This window comes from Tamandua tetradactyla, chromosome 3, assembly GCF_023851605.1.
Source record: "Tamandua tetradactyla isolate mTamTet1 chromosome 3, mTamTet1.pri, whole genome shotgun sequence".
Classification (NCBI taxonomy): domain Eukaryota; kingdom Metazoa; phylum Chordata; class Mammalia; order Pilosa; family Myrmecophagidae; genus Tamandua; species Tamandua tetradactyla.
Window position 1 is genome coordinate 150,016,633 of NC_135329.1, and position 14,615 is coordinate 150,031,247.

General features: G+C 40.1%; 1 protein-coding gene and 1 pseudogene across 1 annotated transcript in view; one reads left to right on the plus strand and one right to left on the minus strand.

Annotated features, from left to right (window-relative positions):
• Window positions 1–14,615, minus strand: part of PDE11A (phosphodiesterase 11A) — a 480,527-nt gene that overhangs the window by 25,786 nt on the left and 440,126 nt on the right. The window lies entirely within an intron of this gene.
• Window positions 20–1,139, plus strand: LOC143676415 (heterogeneous nuclear ribonucleoprotein D-like pseudogene; annotated as a pseudogene).

The window sequence follows — 14,615 nt, forward strand, 5'->3', positions numbered from 1 at the left end:
GATCCAAGATAAACGCGAGCAAGAATCAGCAGGATGACGGTAAAATGTTTATTGGAGGCTTGAGCTGGGATACAAGCAAGAAAGATCTGACTGAGTGTCTCGATTTGGAGAGGTTGTAGACTGCACAATTAAAACAGATCCAGTCACTGGAAGATCAAGAGGATTTGGATTTGTGCTTTTCAAGGATGCTGCGAGTGTTGATCAGGTTTTGGTACTGAAAGAACACAAACTGGATGGCAAATTGATAGACCCCAAAAGGGCGAAGGCTTTAAAAGGGAAAGAACCCCCCAAAAAAGTTTTTGTGGGTGGATTGAGTCCAGATACTTCTGAAGAGCAAATAAAAGAATATTTTGGAGCATTTGGAGAGATTGAAAATATTGAACTTCCCATGGATACAAAACAAATGAAAGAAGAGGATTTTGTTTTATCACGTATACAGATGAAGAGCCAGTAAAAAAATTACTAGAAAGCAGATATCATCAAATTGGTTCCGGAAAGTGTGAAATCAAAGTTGCACAACCCAAAGAGGTATATAGGCAGCAACAGCAACAACAGAAAGGAGGAAGAGGAGCTGCAGCTACTGGACGAGGTGGTACTAGGGGTCGTGGACGAGGTCAGGGCCAAAACTGGAACCAAGGATTTAATAACTATTATGATCAAGGATATGGAAATTACAGTAGTGCCTATGGTGGTGATCAGAACTATAGTGGCTATGGCGGACATGATTATACTGGGTATAACTATGGAAACTATGGATATGGACAGGGATATACAGACTACAGTGGCCAACAGAGCACATATGGCAAGGCATCGCGTGGGGGTGGCAATCACCAAAACAATTACCAGCCATACTAAAGGAGGACCTTGGAGAAAAGAGGAGGAAATGCTAAAGTAACCCATCTTGCAGGACGGTGTTGAAGATTGGTCTTCTGTTGATCTAAGATGATTATTTTGTAAAAGACTTTCTAGTGTACAAGACACAACTGTCCAACTGTATATAGCTGTCATTTAGTTTTCTTTGTTTTTACTTTGTCCTTTGCTATCTGTGTTATGCCTCGGTGTGGATTTGTTTATACAAATTTTATTTGTATGATTTCACGTTAAACCTCAAATAAATGCTTCCTTATGTGATTGTTAAAAAAAAAATATTTTAACACGTGAATGCACGTCACAATACTGTTCTGTATAAACACAATCCTCCCTGGCTCCAACCACCTACCCACATCACAAAAAAAGGGCTGATTACCTCATTGCTCCCCAAAATTTCCTCTGAAAGGCGATCAATGCCCCTGCCTGGCCATTAAATAGATTTTGAAAGACTCAATCTGTATCAGTCTCCTATCCTTATTTAGTTCCTCAAATTTGCCCTCAGCTGGGAATTCTGCAGGCAACTGTGATTCTGTTGTGTTCCCAGTCATTTGAAGGGCCCCATCCATCATCATTTCTAGTCCTTTTCTGATGCAATGTAGCTTCTTCTTTGTCTTTCTTAAAAACTGAATGGCTGTTAAATTATCCATTTATCTTCTTTCAGATTTTCTGTTCAGTTTCTCAGGCCCTCTCAGGGCTGTCTTTTCTACCTTGTTTGCTGACGTTTCATTCATTTCCTCTATTCTTGGAGGCATCTTGGCACATCACGCTGTCCTTCAAAACATCCTCTGGTTAATTCTCCTTGCTGCTTATTTAGCATCTGCATCACTACTCATGCAAATTTCTTTGTTTAATTTTTTTCTTTCAGGGTAGCTTTGAAAACTTTGAGATTATATGCTTTAAATTTTACATGAAGATGGTAAGATGCGTTGTTGGGATAAAACTTAAATAGAAAGTCAAAAGTCTCGGTTCTAAACCCAGCTCTGCCTCTGTCAAGTTGGGTCACAAATGACTTTTCGGGAATTTGGTTTCCTCACCTACAGACAATCTGCAAGATCACTCCCAGTGAAATATTTTAGCACTGCAACAGCATGTTGCTTCTGTTTAAGGTTATTTCAAAAGCTATGAAGTTTGGATATTGCTAATGCTTGTGTGTGTATACATTGTCTCAAGCGGCCACAGGTTGTACTTGTTAGGAGACCTAACTTTGAAAGCAGAAAGAATCCAAGCCCCACCACTTACTAGCTGCATACCTTTGGGTAAGTTACGGAAACTCTCTAGCCTTAACTAGGTAGTAGAACCTAGTTCCATATTGCTAATGAGATTAAATCATATAATACTTAGAAAGTCTTAGTCTGGAGTTTGGCACATAACAAGTGCTTAATAAACGTTGTTATAGACTCATTACATCTTTGTGAGACAGGCAAGTTAACTATTCTTATTCAAATTTATTGCAGAGGATACTCAGGCTTTGAGATGGTCTGAATGATAATAGCATAACAGTGACACATGTCTGGAGGACTCTAACGTTCAATGTTGACTCTTTCCAAAACATTTTCATATACTTCAACTCTTTTGGTTCACAGTCTTGGAAGGGTTGATATTAACTATCATTAATGCTGTTTGCTCCAATAAGAAAGTCTCTTTGCAAAAAAGCTTTAAAAGGTGGCAGAGTAGGGCTACTTTCATTCAAACCTATAGCCAGGGGTAATCACCATAAAAAGAAGGTAGAGGAAAATGAGCTTTAGGTTTGATGAGTGTGAGGGCAGATGAGTGTGGTAGGGAAAGAGGACACATGAAAACAGCCCTTATTGCCGCATCTTAGGTCCTTAACTTAGGCCTCTTTTCTATTTCCTGTTGTCTCTTTCGCTTCTGTATGTCTCTGTTTTTCTCTTTTTCCTTTCCTATCTAGATTTTTCAGTTGTTCAGCTCTCCCTTTAGAAGAAATATTATTTAAGGGACTTGGAGAATCATTCTTCCTTCTCTGTCATCTATGGTTCTGTAGTTTCTCTCTCTCTTTGCTTGTAGGAGGCATTGGTTCAGATGCTGAGCCCTCCCCTCCCCCAATTTACTGGGGCAAGTCTGAGCAGCAACCATAACCGCCTCAGGTTTTCATCCATGAAATAAAGGATATAAATGCTAATGCTTGTGACAAGGCAACTCAGGAGTGGTAGGCTACTAAAGGGCCCTTTGAAAACACAGGATACTGAGGGAATGCAAGTTCCTACCAGTAGCAATATGATAACCTACTCCTCCTATTTGAAACCTCAGTGTGATGCTGAAGCACCCGCATGTGCTGTCTGGCAGCTAGGTAACAATTTACACACTGCTGCTTGATCTTGGATGAGGGAGGAGGTTGGTAACTGTGCTGGTTTGAAAATATTATGCACCCCAGAAAAGCCATGTTTTAATCCTGATTCAATCTTGTAGAGGCAGGCATTTCTTTTAATCCTGAATCAACACTATATACTGGAAACTTTTGATTAGATTATCTCCAAAGAGAAGTGGCGTGCCCAACTGTGGGTGCGACCCTTTGATTACATGGAGATGTGTCTCCACCCATTCCCAGGTGAGCCTTGACTAGTTGTTTACTGGACTCCTTTAAAAGAGGAAACATTTTGGAGAGAGTTAAACATGACAGAGCCAACAGGACCTTCAGAGCAGAGTTGACACAGATGCTAACACTTAGAGAACAGAGACACAGATATTTGGAGATGCTTGGGGCCCAGCAGATGTTGCCATGATATGTTAAGCTAGCCAGAACCTGGAGAGAGCCAAAGGAAGCCAAGAGATGAAAGCCTGCCCTGGAGAAGCAAAGTGAGGAACCCTCATAGGAGCAGAGGCTGAAAGCAACAGAGCCCAGGAGCAAGGGACCAGCGGATGCCAGCCACATGGCTACCCAGCTGACAGAGGGGTTCCAGGCCCATTGACCTTCCTTGAATTAAGGTATCTTTCCTTGGATGCCTTAGTTTGGACATTTCCATAGGCTTAGAACTGTAAACTTGTAACTTATTAATTCCCTTTATAAAAGTCATTCCAATTCTGGTATATTACAATCCAGCAGCTCACAAACTACCACAGTAACCTTTCCCTCTCCACACATCCTGACATCCAGGGCCAGGTAGTCCAGCAGAAGATGAAACGCTCAGTTAGCCGGAACTCAGTCCTCACGTCATAATTGAGTGTGTCAGGGGGTCAAGAGTTAGCATGGTCATCGATATCAATCAGGCATTTCCAGAATGTGAGGAAAGGGGTTATCTCAGCTTTGGGAATTGTCCACCTAGGTGGCTACCCCCACTTCCAACCCTATGGCTTTCCATATTCACATCAAAATTCCACTGGAAAGCAGTCCATTGAGCTCTTTTCTAGGAACCAAGTGGACGGCTTCCACAAGGTTTTCAGGGGGAAAAAAGGAATGAAAACATGGGGCTCTGTAAGTCTGTTACTGTAGAAGTAATAGAGAGGAAAAAAGTTCTCTTCTTTGAGGTGCATTAAAATTTCCAAGGATGAAAACAGTTCCATCAGAGAATGGCCGGCACGCCTCCTGGCCAGGGAGGAATAGGAGAATTATTTTTCTTTGTATGTACCCACAATATCACCAGCACCTGCCTGTGATAAGTCTGAGAGAAACTTTTCCCAGGGCTCTATCTTAGGGGCCAGCACCATCGGCTGTGTCATGGTCAGCCTCTTTATTTATGATGGATGTCCTGGACCTGGGTGAATGCAGTCATTTTCTCTCATACGAACTTTGGTAGAACTGACCCAGAGTATAGGTCTCTTGAGAAGAGAGATTGGGACTTACAACAACGAAATGGGTCCAAGGTTTTTCACACTCTATGTACTGGTGAACTGCTACTCACTGAGCCTTCTTTTTTTTATTTTTTTTTATTTTTTTTATTTTGCATGGACAGGCACTGGGAATCGAACCCGGGTCTCCGGCATGGCAGGTGAGAACTCTGCCTGCTGAGCCACCATGGCCCGCCCACACTGAGCCTTTCTTAAGCCCTACTGGGGTGCCTTAGAGAGGATGCTTCTCTTTGACGTTGAGCAGTTTGTCTGTAAATGTGGCATTTGCCTTTCTAGTACCTGTCTGGGCAAAAACATGGACACAAAAAGGGCATCTGTGACAGTTTTTTTTTTCTCTACTAAATCTTTGCAGTACAGAAATATACAAAATTTGGAATCTCAGTGGAATTTTCTTTCATTTGGTTTTCTTAGAACCAAAGGGCAAACACAAAGGGCTAGAACTGTTTAACATTCTTATAGAAATGGACAAAGCAAACGGATTCAAGTGGGAATTTAACACTGGCCCTTGTCAGAGTCACTGACCCACATCCTTGGTGGGCTTGGTCCTGACCCCAGCTCGAGAAGGAAGCGCCACCCTGACCTCAGACAGGAAGTCCAGGCATCCTTGCTGGATCCTATTTCTGAAAATTTCTGCCTACTTTCTGAGACTTTGATCTGTATCCTTCCCCCGTGCTTCTGAGGAGGAAGTAAACTGACATATTTATTAACTGCTTATTATGTGCCATAGATTTGAAATAAGTTTTCTCACTTAGGCTTTCATCCACTGATTGGCTCGTCAAACATTTATTAAGCACTCACTATGCGCTGGGCTTTGTGGCTGAGAAACAGAGACAATGGATGCAAATAATTAGTATGAAGTAGGCACTAATAAAGGAAAATGTAAGGAGTCTCAGAGACTGGAAACTGGGGGCAAAGAAAGAGTGGTTTTCAAGGAGCCTGCCATTTGAGTAGAGTCCAAAGTATGAGTAGCGTTTTCTTGGGGAGATAAGGGACAGGTAGATCTAGCAGACACAGCTGTGTGAACCAAGGATTGGGGTGTGGAATGTTAATGGGGTTATGGCAGGAGCAGGGGACACAAAAGGAGAAAGAGCAAGTGAGCTCGGCAAGGTCCTATGAGCCAGCTTAGAGGTTTTTTTTCTCTAGTAATGGGGAGGGAGGGTCTAAAGGATTCTAAACAGGTGAATCACATGACCAGATTTGCTTTAGGAAGACAACTGTTTGGTAACATGATGGGGGAGGGGCTGCTGAGAGTGACAGGGTCTGAATGCAGGCAGCTGGCAGTGGGGACAGGCATTAAAGTACTGGTGGGGGGGACCCAGGTGAAGGAGAAAAATTGTGATGTGGCAGCTTGAAAACAGTAGAGAAGGAAAAAACAGACATTTTTGTTGTTTTATTTTGATAGTACATTTCTTATCTTTTTTGGTAACAGATGTTCTTTGAAGTTATCTCTTATTTTCTACCTTTCTGTATCTTCTGAATTCCTTTTTCTTTCATGTTTCTTGATTTGCTTCTGTCTTTTCATTTTGGAGGCTTTCCACAAGCATCTTGTGACTTTGCTAATATTTAAGGGACAGTCACTAAAAGACTCAGTAGTGGTAGTGTGTAAAAAGGTGGGGGTGGGGTGGAGAGAGTGGGCTTCATTTTAAGGTCATCCTGCAGGGAGTTGACAAATTGATAAGTCTCAAGGGTAAGTATATGCAGATCTTATCTCTGAGGCTATTCAGTTTCTCTAGAGAAGAATCCTTCACTTTTCTGCTTATGTGGTATCTGTTGCATCTTGGGACCATGTGTTCTGCCAATTAGTTTTTCTAGAAGCGATTTCTCTGGTCTGCCAACTTGGCAGTGGTTGCAAAGGCTATTTACCTGGTTGTGTGGATTGTGGGAATTTCCTGAGATTCCTTTTACTGACTTCCAACCTTCCCTCTAGATTCCAGGCTCATACCGCAGCTCCACCGTTGGTTGTATCTGACCCATCTAAGTCCTGTACCTCTCAGGAGTTTTCCCTCTTGATTATCCCCATCTGCAGGCATTCAGGGATGTTACTTCCTTTGCTTTGATAAGATCGTTCCACTCCTTCATCTGCTTGCCAGCTTCCAGTATGAAAGAGGATCTCTTTCATTTGCTGTTTATCTCCTTTCATGTTTTTAAAAACTCTTTAATTATTTTATTAGTGGGAGTTTCAGAAAGATGAAGAGATAAATTAGCCATCTTTAATTGTCAGCATCAAGGATAACTTGATGTAAGTGTTAGATCAAGGACAACTCAACACAAAGTATTTCTAAAAAAGTTTTCTATAGTTACCAACTCCACAGAATTCCCTAACCCATTCGGTCCTTCAGGAATCTCTTTTCCTGGGATCTCTTCTCAGGCTCCTGCATCCTTCCCTCTGAAGGATTCAGTTTTATTTAGTAAATGGGAGGCATCCAAGGCAGTGTTCCAGTTTGCTAAGGCTGCTGGAATGCAATAAACCAGAAATGGATTGGCTTTTATAAAGGGGATTTTTAAAGTTACAGTTCTAAGGCCATGAAAATGTCCAAATTAAGGCATCAATAAGAGGATAACTTCACTCAAGAAAGGCCTAGCATACCCAGGATTTTTCTGTCACATGGGAAGTCCCATGGCCATATCTGCTGGCCTTCTGCTCCCGGGTTTCATTGCTTTCAGCTCCTGGTTCCAGTGGCCTCCTTTCTGAGCTCTCTTTGTGTATAAGCATCTCCAAGCTCTGTATCTGGTTTCATCTCTCTGCATCAGCTCTTGGTTCTCTGTGTGTTTTCTGCTTTTTATTCTCTTCATACAGGGCTCCAGTAAAAGTATTAAGACCCACTTTGAATAGGCTGGGGGCACATCTCCATCTAATCAAAAGGTCCCACCCAAACAGTAGATCTGCCCCCACAAGACTGGATTAGGATGAAAAGAACATGGCTTTTCTGGGGTATATAACCAGCACAGGTAGAGTACTGCTGGACAAAATGGAATCACTTTTCACTTCCTCAAGCTGGTAGAGTGAAAAAAAAACCCAGCAAAGCTACAGAGTTTTGAGAGGATGTGGCATTGATGTTTTGGCTCTGCTGTGTATTAACTGCCATTAGCCTCTTTAGGCTTCAGTTTCCTCATCTATAACAATTAGACCATTAGGCATTGTTGGATCCAGAATGATGTATGTTCATTCTTTACAGAAATAGGTCAAATTAAATTGTTCTTAAAAGTACTTTGTAAACTTTAAAACTGAAGCCCTCATCCAGGGGCCAATATAGCCAGTATTCAATAAATGTCTGCTTTTTGAAAAAGTAAGCATAAAGATACCCTTTGTAGCCACAGAACTCTAATACTGGCCCTCTTTTCCATGAACTTCATCCAATAGAAGTCTTTAACTTCATTTTAGACTCTGGCTAACAGACTCAACTGTTGGGCTGCCATATTGGTTAGTGCATGAGGTTGAGATCTTGGCTCTCTCTGATTACGTTACCACATAGCACTGCACTCTGAAACGAGGCAATGTGCTCTGGCTGATTTATTTAATATTTATAAGGATACAGTTATGATAATTATATATAACTGCAGTAATAGCTGAGGATTCAGTGAGTGCCTCACCGAATTCTCTCAGGAACATTTAGAAGAGGACAGAAGATTCTATTTGGCAATATAATAATAGTACTTTATCTCATGCTTCACTTCCCAGGAGCTCAAACAATGCTGACCTTCCAAATGAACATTAAATTGCAGAAAATTTGGAGAGGCACATATAGTTCAAAGTCATCTTTAAAAGTGACCTTTATTCATATCCTGGTGAAAAATGTAATTTTTCCTTCCTTCCTTTCTCCCTTCCTCTTTTCTGCCCCCTCTCCTTTCCTTTCTCTTCCTTTTAGTGCTGAAGAGAGTCAAAGAAGATAGAGCCATGAAAAGGTAGATCAGCTTTTAATATGTTTTTCAGAGGAATTGGAAAGCAGCTAAAGGCGAGATTCCTAGCCTTGTATGGACCTGGGGTTAAGTCATTTTGAGCATCATGATTCCAAAGCAGAAACACTTTTAAAAAGAGTTATTTATGCTGGTCAGCTAGATAAGAAGTAGATCTTATCTTAAATTCTTATCCTCAAAAGCTTTATTAGGGAGTGTAGTATAATTTTTTTCACCAGATTCCAGCATTTTACTATGGTGTTGTGGTGGCAGTTTTACACTAATAAAATACACACGAATAGGAATATATTAAGTAACAATGTATTAAAAAGTTTTTTTAATTAAAATCTAGTTTTATTAATCAGAAAATATACATAGAACTGGTTGCTCTGCAAAGTCACACAGTTTCAGAGATGGAAAATTCTCTACAAAATCAAACATCCTGGAGTGTGAAGTATTCAGGAAGAACTTTGAGATGTAGCCAAGGACTTGAGAAACCATCACCTTCCACATGTCACACCTGACGCAAGAAGTGACATGAACTTAAATGCTGTTTAAGCTTAAATAGCTTTAAAAATGATTAATAAGGCCTCTCTGCTATTCAGCATTTTGCTCCACACAGCACATTATTATTTGATGTTTGTATTGATAACTGTTAGGCATTGCAGGCTCTGAAAAACCTCCTGAGTCAAAGAAAGATTAAATTTTAATCGTGAAAAAATTGAGTATGTTTTATTGCATTATAATTTCTTGAAATTGTAATCTATGTATAATATGTGCTAGCTCTCTATTAACTTGAATATTAAAATAACTAGAAGACTAAATTTTCTAGCAATGCTAGTTAAAAGAAAGTTTAATGCATTTCTTAGCTGAAAAAGTCAAAGCCCTGAAAAACTCATGGCTATAAACTGGTCCTTTACATAAGAATTAAGGGCCAATTGAACCATGATGAGAACTAAACCACTTTCTAAAAAGATATCATAGGCCATATACTTCAGATTATGGGCAGGAATATAACAGTGCATACTCTGATGAAAGGTTTTATATATTTATAGATGATAATTTAAATGACATTATAACCTTACTTCATATATTCTACTGCTTATAATTAATTCTGTGGTACTGCAGCCCATCATTCACTCTCTGTTTCTTTACTCATTTATACAACAAACATTTATCAAGCAGTTCTAATGTGCTAGGTGCTATGCTAGGTGCCAGGAATATGATGATCCCTCGAAACTGGTGGGGAAAAGAGACAGACAGACAGAAATTCACAACCCAGATAATGTGTGGTTATTAAGGGATAGATAGAGCGCTTGCTGCAAGAGGCCGCCGGAGGGACCACATACGTCAGCAGTCAAACCTAGTGGCCTGCCAGCACAAAGCGCTCCTCACACCACACCCACAGGTCCACAGAGGTCATCGCGCGTCTAGAATCTTGACCAGCCACCTCCCATGGAACCCAGTAAGGCCCTGCAGGGAACACGTGCCCGAGGCTCCCGCCCTCCCCCGCGTCACAACAGTAAAGTTAGGTGAGTGCCCTGGCACCCAGATGCCAGCTGGGGAGGAGAAATCGCTCGGATGGGGAGCAATTCAAAGACCTGTTTTAACCAGAAGGGACTGAGATGCTCTTAAGTGTCAGCCCATGCCCACCCCCACCCCATCATGAAGAAAGGGCAGATCACAGAGAACATAGGAAGGTACTTTTCCTCCCTTCCTCCCTCCCGTCATGCCTCTCTCCTTCCCTCTCTCCCGCATTTCCATACTTTTTTTTCTCTCTCTCTCCTATCTACTTTCTTTCAAGTTGTTTTGAGTTACATATGATGCCACTCCATACATGTCCTCCATTTATAAGGACCAGTACAGAAATTAGCCCCAATTGTCTTTCCCTGTCAGCCACAAGAATACTAAATGTAGCAGAGGAGACGATTATAGGAAACTTGTTGGGTGGTATCCTTTTTTTTTTTTTTTCAGTTTTAAGTATCTGATGAAGTTGTTCCTTTCTCTAGCCACATTCCATTCCTTTTAGGCTTTTTATAGAGGAAATGATATTATACTCTAACTAGTCAGTCTGTAGTTTGTTATTTTTATTATTTTTTTAATTGAACAGAAGACATGAACCATTTGGAGAATGCTGAATGATTTTTATAGTATTTTTGATTATTACTGAGAGAAATTGTCCTGGAGTAGCCCCTTAAATGCTCTTTTCCAGTTTTCAATTTCTAGTTCCCAGTCTATACATTTTCAATATATTTTAAAAGATTATTTTCTCCCCTCTTTCCAAAGAGTATATTAAAAATGACATTAGGTGGGACGTAGTTTACAAAACAACCATTACCACTAAAGGCATAAAAAAAAAGTCAAGGTTACTATAATCTTAATATGAGAAGCCCTGTCTGTCTGTCGCAGAAACTCCAAGATATTTTTATAGAGGAACAATACTCTTGGCCAAAACTTCTCCTTCTCGTAATACAATTATTCTTGTTAGATGCTGTCCAGGTCAATTCCTTTTGCATTATCTGTGAGAAATCCACTTCCAAACCAAAAGTCCGTTTGAGATGAGCTGAAAATTTAAAAGTGTTCACAATCAAAATTAAATACCTCAATTCTTAAAATTCATTGAAATTCTGGGTTGAGGTTTGATTATGTTGAGAATGGAAATAAAGGGCAAATACTTAGCTTGCGATTGCAAAGAGAAACCCAGTATCACACTGTGAATTCAGGTTTTCTGTTTATGCCCAAGGCTGGTGCAGCAATGACTTCAAAGTTTGATGGTGTCTTTTTAAAATTTTCTTTCTTTCTTTTTTTTTTTTCCTCTAAAGATGTCGAGCAGCAGGCTAATGGGTCCCCAGTAGGGTGCGGAGACAGCAGAAAGCAGGGAATCAGATGTTGATGCATTCCTCAGAGATACCCTGCTAGGACAGAGCTAACTAATCAGGGCTTGAGTCTTCTTTTAGGGAACACGCTTTGATAGTTCCTTGCTCACTCTTGGCTTCCTATATGTTTCCTGATTAAAATACTGTCACAGATAAATCATGACTTCTGTCATTTTCCTTTTTTTATTTTTTAAAGAAAAGTTGGGGACCATAAATCTAAAAAGATAGACAAGTTCTGGAGAATTATATACTCACATATTAACATATGTGTATAAGCATGCCATGTCTCCTTATTATATAACTATCCCTGGATCTGGGACTGTCTCTGCACATTCCCTACCCACCTAGCATATTGCGAAAGCTAAATAAATGCCACAATTGGTTGCTCTTTTTCTCCACTTGAGGTAGAACCAGTCAGCTTGTCTTGTTTACAACATATATGGCAAAGAGGGTCCACAAATCAGTTTGGTCTACTTTCTTTAAATATTTTCTGGGAAGCATATCAGTCCATCACTAGATTAATTAGGTAACTTCCTAAAGGGAATAGGTTTTTTCCTCTCACAACATAGTCACAAGGTAATGGAAATTAGAGTTGCCAAAGAATTAAGAGCTTCCAGTTGAAATGCAACGAGCATCCCAAATACAGTAGTGTGCAAGTAACCCTCCAGGCACCTAAAAGTGAGGTATTTTCTTTACCCTTTTCTTGGATGTAAGACAAATCCAGCAAACCGGAACACAAGTGGAAAGTACTTGATCTATTTTGATATTTGATATTTGAAGTAAATCTGAATTACTCACTGAAAGCAGTGAAGTCAAAAGACTGTACTAGAATCGTATTTGTCTCTACAGCTGCATCCCCACCTACAGTAAAGTTAGGTGAGTCCCCCAGCTGCATCCCCACCTACCTCTACATTCTCCCCGTTTAGTCCATTCAGTCCTGCTCTTGTACCAGGCATCCTCCAGCTCCTGAGTGCCCTTGATTAAAATCCACCCTCTCCCCTCCATCCTTCCACACTGCTCCACCCGCAAGGTAATTCCAGCTCTTTCTAGAAGAATCCATCTGCCTCAGGCAGTACATGAGATTTCTTGCTACCCAAACCTACCCCACCACGCGGTCAGGGTCCTGGCTATTAAGGGAGATATTCTTTGTCTCATACGTACTTTTCTGTTTCTTTTTGCCATATCTCCGGTCTGAGGAGTCAAGGCCAAACTGGACTCTAGAGTTGTATATTTCAGACCATTTTATTTCAGACCAATTACATTCGGCATTCCTGCCCTGGCATGTTTCCCACTTGCCTTCTAGCCTTTCAGACCCCTCCTTTATTATTGCACTTTAATGTTTCAACCCCCAAACTGGACTTTTAGCAATAACCTGAGTTCCCGTAAGGTAAAATCACATTTTACCTTAGTGACTAGTGTCACTTCAGTGACTTTCCTTGCTTGGTGAATCATTTCTTTTAGATTTTGGGATTTCTCACTAACGGTGATTCCTGCCCATTTCATTCCTGGAACACCAACAATTAATGTGGGAACATCCAGTTGAATAGGGAGACAAACCAACTGCGTGTTGGAGGCCTCAGAGAGGAAGCTTAAAATCACACTCTACACGGCTGGCTTCAGTTTGAGTCTCTTTGACAAAATGTTGACTTCAGAACCTTGTAATGAATTTACAAATGACATCAGTGAGATATTGAGAAAGCTAGTGATGATAAGAAGTGCACAAAAGGGCAAGGTTTTCATCCTCTATTATCTGAGAAGATCCAGCAGCAAGTATGAATATGAGCTTTTGTAAGCATCTCCTTTCACATTCCTCTTTAGAATGCCGTAACTCTCCCCAGTTAGTTAAGTAATAAGAAAAGATGGTGGAAGAAATGTCCACCAGAGGTGGAATGGGTCAGTAGAAAGGCCACTGCACCAAACCAAGCCATGGATGAGTGGAAGACAACTCTGGCTGGGGGAAACATCACTTTACCTTTCTATATGTTAATCTGTGGATGAAAAAAATAGCAGGTGTGCCTAACCTAACAGATACAGAGTAAAGTAAAATTAGACATGAAAATTCAGGGACATACAATGTGAAGTAGTAATATTACTCTCAAAATTCTAGAAACTGTTTTAGTTTAAATTCAAGTAACTTAAAGATTTCAAAGTATTTGATAGGAAGTTTAAGGTAAGTCCAAACAATTGTACATTAGTAATGAAGCAATTAAACTAACATAGCAAAGCAAGTGAGGATCCTTTCCAGCATTTATTACAGCTAATCACTAATGAAGGGTGTGCAGACTTTGAGTTCACGCCTAAGCAGCTTTGCAAAATGGTGCCAAAATTAGTCAGCCCCACACAAAAAGTCTTCATCTTCCTAAGCTTTGCCAACAGTAAAAGGAATCTATTACATGCAAGAATAGCTTATTCATCCATTTATAGTATAAGGGTGCATGGAAAATGGAATAACATTAAAAAATAAATGTGGAAAGTCAAGGTCAATTTAGCGAAGCAAGGTAGACTTGACCCAATAGCTATGAGCTTTACACATGGGGGCTTATTATTCTTAGATGCCAGAGAAGTGAGTCCAGGAGGAGGAGAGGGGAGGAGAGTTGAGAATCCTCTTATAATGAGGGGAGAACGAGGTGCACCATTCTTAATTTTTTTCACCTACTCTTTCATTTTGAAATAAAAGTGTTATACTTCATTTACAATCAGGCTAATTTATTTTAGACTGTCTTTAAACTTCATTCATCCAATTTTATGCTATCACTTATTAAATGGATAATATAAAACAAAAAAATGAATTTACTTTTGTTATTTATAGTAATTAGGAAAATTATATTTCCATCTTCAGGACAGTATTTTAGACCTTTTTAAATTTTTATTCTTTTTATTTTCCAGGGTATTGTGACAGGGCTCAGCAGTTCCTAAAAGTGCTAAAAACGAAGTGGTAGATACATCTGAAACTTAATGGTTGTGAGGTCCTTAAAAAACAATACTGTGTTTTTAATGGCATTACACAGAGTGAGAAACTAAAGAGGTTTTGCTTTCCCTGCATGTGTTTCTCACTTTGAAGCAAGAAAAGAAGCTCAGTCTGATTGAGCTAGGTAGGGGGTAAAGAATTCATCAGGTTTTACATATGAAAACAAATGCTTCGAAGCCGAATTAAAGGCCAATGTTCACTAA